Source organism: Pygocentrus nattereri, chromosome 3, assembly GCF_015220715.1.
Source record: "Pygocentrus nattereri isolate fPygNat1 chromosome 3, fPygNat1.pri, whole genome shotgun sequence".
NCBI classification, from domain to species: Eukaryota; Metazoa; Chordata; class Actinopteri; order Characiformes; family Serrasalmidae; genus Pygocentrus; species Pygocentrus nattereri.
In genome coordinates, this window is record NC_051213.1 from 8,346,370 (window position 1) to 8,354,556 (window position 8,187).

Sequence of the window (8,187 nt, forward strand, 5' to 3'; positions counted from 1 at the left end):
CAGTAGTAAAACCACTGTCCTGTGCAGCTCCTGCAGTAGTAAAACCACTGTCCTGTGCAGCTCCTCTAGTAGTAAAACCACTGTCCTGTGCAGCTCCTCCAGCAGTAAAACCACTGTCCTGTGCAGCTCCTGCAGTAGTAAAACCACTGTCCTGTGCAGCTCCTGCAGTAGTAAAACCACTGTCCTGTGCAGCTCCTGCAGTAGTAAAACCACTGTCCTGTGCAGCTCCTCCAGCAGTAAAACCACTGACCTCTACACTTCCTCCAGTGGTTACACCATCAACCTCCACAGCTACTCCACCAGTAACACCTCTGACCTCTACGCCTACTCAAGCTGTAACATCACTGACCTCTCGACCTCTTCTAGCAGTGATTCCGCTGATATCTACATCTCTTCATGGAATAACACACCTAAGAGGTATGCAGATATTAACTACACACACCAGTCCATTTTAAATTACATTAAGTTTGCCCACTCCTCTCAGGCATTCTCTTATTATACATACAGTAAACGATACCCTGCAACAGACCCAATTAAATGTACACATTCTCCCATCTCTTTTATAAACTAAGTAATTATTATCAATTTAACAATTCATGCTGGTTCTGAACATATCGCATTTGATGTGATTCCCATTATGCACTTCACTTATTTCTTATCTCACAGACATCTTTCAGATACCAGTCTCAACTGAGAGTCTTCATGACTGTTTATGTTTATTTATTAATTTATGTTTATTTATTTCAGGAAAAGGAGTGGCAGTCACACAGTCTGGAGTCTCGCAAAAGATCCTGAACAGTTCTGACAGAAGACGTCCAGGAAAAACAGCACACCGTATGTCAGAACACGAAGAAAATCAATAAAGTCTTTCTTCTAATAAACAAAACTCTGAAGGAAATTAATCAACATTGAAAAATCTACCAAAAGTAAAATACTGTGGTTTAAAAGTTTGTCTGCATTTTTTTACTGAATATGATGTAATATAATAACCTTAAATAAATTCAACCATTTAAGGAATAGTTCAGTCAACAGTAATGATGCTTCCTTAAGATATTTCACTGAGCTATGCCTGGGAATGAATGCGTTTTATGAAACTTTGAGTTAAGAGTCAGTCTCTAAAGTGTAATAATATTTCTCTTTCTCTCTTCAATATTTCACTTTTCTCAGCTCTAATAACTGTTAAAGGATTTTTTTTGCTAGTTAGAATAATATGAACAGCCATCAGTGAGGATTTTGACATTGTAATGTACGAGTAAATCAGATAGAGAATTAACATCCTTTAAAAGTATTACCTGATGAAGACACTGGAGAGGCTGGTGTTTACCTGATGAAGACACCGGAGAGACTGGACAACTCCACCTTATGGTGAACTCATCTATGGACCCGCTTCAGTTTGCCTACTAGCCTGGCATCGGGGTGGATGATGCCATCATCTACCTGCTACATGGAGCTCTTTCTCATCTGGAGAAGCTTGGGTGCACAGTGAGAATCATGTTTTTTGATTTCTCCAGTGCTTTCAACACCATAAAGCCTGGGTTCCTGGAAGACAAGCTGGAACAGGCAAGGATGGACCATCACCTAACGCACTGGATCCTGGACTACCTCCCCAACCATCCACAGAATGTGAGGACAAGGGACTGTGTGTCCGACATGGTCTGCTGGGGCGGCAGCATCTCCACTTCAGACAGGAAGAAATTGGACAAACTGATCAGGAGGGCCGGCTCGGTCCTGGGAACTCCTCTAGACCCAGTGGAGGCGGTGGGAGAAAGGAGGATGCTAAACAAGCTAGCATCCATGCTGGAGAACGACTCCCACCCCATGCTTGAGACTCTGGCAGCACTGGGCAGTTCCTTCAGTGACCGGCTCCTTCACCCCAAGTATGTGAAGGAGCGCTATCGCAGGTCCTTCCTTCCTGCTGCTGTGAGACTGTTCAACCGGCACTGCTCCCAGTAGACCACACACACACATACAGTACAGTATACACACACACAATTTACACACATACAATATACACACATTCATAAAGCAAATATTCATGAACATATTTATGTTCATAAGTGCAATACAAATCTTATGCAACTCTTTTATTCTGATTCTTATTTTGTTGTAAATAGTCTAGAGATTTAACTTAAATTTTTATTATTTATAATGTTTATACTGTTTCCTGTTTCTATTACTGAGTGCCTTACTTCTATTACTCTGCTGCTGCTGTAATACTGTGAATTCCCCTGCTGTGGGACTAATAAAGGATTATCTTATCTCATTCAGTTTTGTAGTTCCGAGAACAAGGAATTACAGGCTGCTAGCTGACAACAAAATGCATTTTGAGGTTATGGTATCTGCCAATGAGGGCTTTACTAAGTACTGACTTGGAAGGATGTCCACACTTTGGCACATCACAAATAATTTATTTTTTTATCTATTTCATTGAGTTCATCAAATATAAAGCAACTGTGCATTAATGTTAGCAGAAAAAGTTATTTTTAAAGTACATTTTGTGCATTTTCACTTCAAAAATAAAAAAAAAATAAAATGTGTCATTTGGCCCAGTTCATTTCATAGGCTACAACTGTAATCCTGCATTAAAGGGGATATTCTGCACCTCAGGGGTTTGAAAAGCTGAATTTTAAATGTGCTGGAGCACAGAGCAAATATGTGACTGTCTAATTACTTACAGTTTGAACTGTGAAGCCTACATTTTTCTTTTTGCCACTAGCAAATAGTTTGTCCGTAATCATGACTGCAGAGCAAATGTGGGTAGGGATGTGCTGTCTGACCCTTTTTATGCTGTGAGAGCAGTTTGTTACTTCCTGGCAGTCTTTGAGCACAGGCCACTACAGTCTCTCTGTACTTTTATTAATGACATTTATTTCACAACAGCAGTGGGCAGCTCTGAGTTTCAAATCAATGTTATCTAACACTCAAACATCTTTAAAATGCTGTAAATTTATGTTAGGTATTCAGAAACAGAAGCCATCTGTGAGGAGCACTTGATGAAAAATCACCAATGGATTGGTGTCACCCTGCTATCTAGATACTTGTGTTTATATTCACAGATTGCTCCATGCCAGAGAAGAGCTTGTGAAAGTAACTTGATGTTGGAATTATGGAGTTATATCAAACTAGAGTTTGATACAACATAACTTGACAGGTAAGCATGAATAACAGAACATACTGCTGTACATCAGTGGTGTGTGATCCTTTAAATCCCAAAACATAGAAATCTGTTCAGTAGTATTTGTAGCAAAGCAAAATGTGGTGGACGTCCATTGAGAGAAGAGGTGAGTAGAAGCTAGATACATTAAAAGAATCATTAATAGACAAGAAATGAGAACAAAACAAACTTAAATGTCTATGCAAATAAATGTTAAATGTGCTAAGACGTTCCACAGCAGTTTTTCAGTACTTAAAGGGGAATTACCCGTTTTTCAAAAAAATTGCATAATTAAATGGTTAACAAAATTATTAAGAGCAGTTTGATGTGAAACACTCCGTTCTAGAGAAACTTACAAAGTCAGAATTGATCACAGTGGTGGTGATAGGAACCAGACATCTAAAGAATGTATTTTCCTCAAAAGCATTAAAATCATAAATTATTGCATATAAATGGCCATAAAAATCCAATCATGAAGAAGAGATACATGCAGGATGTTCTAAGGCAATTATTTATTTACTTATTTATTTATTGACCTGTCCAGGGTGTATCCTGCCTTCCGTCCAATGACTGCTGGGATAGGCTCCAGCACCACCCGTGACCCTGAGGGAGAAGCAGCTTAGAAAATGTGTGTGTGTGTGTGTGCGTGTTCATTTATTTATTTTTCAGAATTACCAGCATTTCAACTTCAAGAACACGCATGTGTTTAAAGGTCATTTTGGATATAAAATTATATATATATATATATATATATATATATATATATATGCGTTGTAAACATTGCAACTCCTGGTTGCTATCACCACCACGGTAAAAAATCGGATGCAGTAAGTTTCCCACAATGCATCATTTCACACATCAAACCACTCTGAATGACTTTGTTTACATCTCAACGACTTAATTATGAGATTGATTGAAAAATCACTGGAATTTCTCTTCTAGAAGTTATCATGATACTTTTACCTGTGTATGGGTTTAGAATACGTTACCAAACTCCTTTATCGTTCTCTTTATGTATTTTTTGCGAGTTAAAGGAGCACCCCTATCAAAATGAAACATTTAGTGATATCTACATCTGTTGTAAACATGGTTCTTTGCCATGTTTATGCTATATGTATATATAGTATCTCACATTTCTGCAAATATTTTATCATTCCTGAGTAGATAAACATAAATGACATAAATTTCAGAAATTATTTATTTTTTAATCTGGAGTACAGTTACACCCCTGTAGCAGGTTTTAGTGGGGAAAACTTCATATTTTAATGCCTGTATCTTTTTTAATTGAAGAGGTGTTTTTTTTTTTGTTTCAGGCTTGCTGAAGGCTCTACTATTTCAGCTCACTGTATAAACTGTGCTTTTTGAGCACTCAGTTAGTATGTTCTAAATGTATCCACAGTAAATTGAACATTACTTTACACTCATTGTGAGCTCAGATTATGGTCACACACAGGCACATTTTGTGCTTGTACAGATCTTAATAAAGGCCAACATAGCAAAGTTCAATTCAGTCCAGCCAGTCAGTATCTTGTTATATCTTTGTAATAATTAAATAATTTGCGTAACTTTTGCCAAAAGTGCGTTCACTGATCATCTTCTCTTTTTTCGGCAGCAGATCCTGTACAGAGTGTCCTCAGTGAGTGTAGACGAAGCCTAGAGGAGACATATGAATGCATCTTTGAAGGAATGGCAAGAGAGAGAAAAACTGCTCTGGAAAACATGAGGTTTCTATTATTGAGGGTGAGACTAAAGTGATACATGGTAAACATGAGATTTGGCATGCAGAACAATAATTCAGGGCTCAATTCTCACACAACAGTGCCATTACCTTAAATAACATCTTCACCGCCTTGCTTACATGTGAATCTAAAGAAGAAAGGGAAGGGAGAAAAATCAGGACTGTGCTGACTATAGGCATCGCTGGGATTGGAAAAACTGTCACCGTTCAAAAGTTCATGCTTGACTGGGCCAAAGGAATTGCACATATCTGGACAATAGACTGTATTTTTTTTTGTTTCCATTCCAGAAGCCAAACTTAATTAAATATGACATATACAGTCTGAATAAACTGATTTATTTTTATCCTGAACTTGAGAAAGTTACGGAAACATTTATCAAGAGGCTCAGACTTGTGTTTATTCTTGATGGTCTGGACGAAAGCCAACTTGCACTGAATTTTGCCTGCAAAAACGTGTCTGATACAACACGAGAAACAAGAATCAATGAGCTACTGGTCAACCTGACCAGTCTCATTTAGTCTCATTTAGACATGCATTGTGACTTTACACAAAGATGAGTTTACTGTCTAGTCAACTGATATATCCTTTGAAAACAGTCAGTACAATATAAGTTAAGTATTTTGAGACCTTGCAGATTTAAGTATGTACAACTTACAGAATAGTTTAGTAATGTTAGATGTTATGCACACCACTCCCAGAGTGGACTAGAGCAGTAACAATCCTTTGTGGGCAAAGGAGTCAAACACTTGTTTCATATGCACAGGGTGATTTTATCCATTTTGCTATCATTTTGCTGTTATTCATTCCAGTACTGTTAGCTACCTTGCTATCAAGCCCAACAAGAGCTTAAGATTGTAATATAAATTTGTAAGACATATGATGTAGTCAAAAAAACAACAATAAAATAAAAATACCACCATATCTGACCCAACACCTCTGACTTTTGAATTAATTCATAATATTGCAATGTAATTATTTTAAATGTAAACTATATGCATCTTTTAAGCAAAACAGATATTTATATACATAGACAAGTAAATTTTATAAAGACATGTAAATCATTTTACTTATTGTGAACCAGGGGTCCACAAATAGTCATTTTATCCAAAAAAACGCCATTCAACCTACATGTGTCTTCTGAGATGCAATATTGAATGGTACAGTAATGGTATATGTATGTAGATCTGCCCCAGTCTAGTGTAAGTGCTTTTATTCTGAAATGGGAGCATCTAGCAACAACAGCAGCTCAGCCATTAAGTGGTAGACCACGCAAACTCACAGAGTACTGCTGCAGAGCGTAGTATGTAAAAATGGTTTAATCTCTGTTGTATTATTTACTACAACAGTTGCACTTGAAGCAATATTAGCTAAATAAATGTGTGAAATAGCTTTATGAATAGGTTTACACAGCCGAGCAGCTGCACACAAGCTGAAGTTGTCTATGCACAGTGCCAAGCACTGATTGAAGTGCAGTAAAGCTCTGTGCATAACGTGAGCTCCAAGAAGACATGGTTTAATGAGTTTGGTGTGGAGGAGCTCCAGTGGCCTGCATAGAGCCCTGATCTCAACCCCACTGAACACCTTTGGTATGAACCGAAATGTTGAATGTGAACCAGGCCTTCTTGTCCAATATCAGTGCCTGACCTCTCAAATGCTATTTTGATGGAATGGTCACAAATTCCCACAAACACATTCCAAAACTTTGTGAAAAGCCTTCCCAGAATGGTGGAGGCTGATGCAGCCGAAAAGGGTAGGGCAACTCCATATTATTCCCAATGGTTCTGGAATGGAATATCTAACAAGCTCATATAGGTGTCATGGTCAGGTGTCCACATACTTTTGGTATAGTGAAGTTATGGGCACTTAAATCAATGTCAACTGTGAGTGGTATGAAAAAAAGAATTCATTGGCACCAATCACTTCCAGTCAAATAACACTTTTCAACCACTAGATGGGAGTAAAAGCAGCCTTACCCATTCTTTAATCTATTTACATATGTCCAACAGTTTCTAGACCTCAGCCCATCCAGCATTTCATCTGAAATCAAGGGTGTTAATAGGACGTTTGTCCCCCTTTTGCTGCAGTAACAGCCTCTACTTTTCTGGGAAGGCTTTACACTAGATGTTGGAACGTATCTGTGAGGATCTGATTGCATTCAGCCACAAGAGCACTAATGAGGACAAGTACTGATGTTGGATGATCAGTTCTGGATCACAAACGTGACTCCAACTCATCTCATCTATAGTTGTATAATTTATATTATGAAATAGTTTGAATGAAATTAAAATGTACATGGTGTGATGGTACAGGGTAATGACAAGTTGCTTTAGAGATGTGAATGGATTAGTTTGTATGAGCTATTTTTAACAAAAAAGGTACACATTCAAAGGGCAAGTGTTCCTTCCAATGGATGAAAAATATTGTCGTTTGACAGAAAAAGACCATAAGGAAAATTAATGAAGACAATGGACAGTCACACTTCACTTAAGCACCCTCTGCTGGCCACATTTATGTATATATTTAAAGGAGAATTACCCTTAGAACACACTGCTTTTATTTCTTCTTTACAAATGGATTTTTTATTGCAATAAGTTTAAGACTAAAATCTTCTCTCAAACATATTGTAAAACAATGTCTCAGACATCAGGCACCACATTCACAAGCCTTTCATGTAATCTGTGAGTGAGCGTTTAGAGACATCGAACTCTTCTGATGTCTGGTTCCCATCACCACCACTATGCACAGTTCTGACTGTCATTTTCTCTAGAACTGAGCATTTCACTCCAAATCACTCTGAATGACTGTTTACATCTTAACCTCATTTATATAAAAATGTTGAAAGTGGAATGCCTTTAACTATAAATTCAAAAGCTTGAAACGAACGTCTTAAAAACGTTTAGATTTATTTGCATCATATAATCTGTATTCAGTCATGTGTGTCTGTAATGATTGTGGTAAAAGATTTTTGCATTTGGAGCGGATTAAAGGGCCCATATCCTGCAGTTTCTGCCCCTAAGATCCACTTATGACATTTGTGTGGCTCTAGATACTAAGAACCGTCAGTCAAACTGGCAGCAATTAATAAAAAGTAACTCATTTTAACATGTAACTTTCTCTTGATCGGTTAGTATAAACCTTTGAAGTCATTCTATAGTCGGTGCCATGGCTATATTAGGAACCCCAGGTTTACTCACAACAAAACTAAATCTCCCTACCTTTTTCCAAGTAAACGACCACTCACCTGTCAGGCCGGACACTGACGGATGACTGACTGTCAAGCTCTCCTGGTACCTG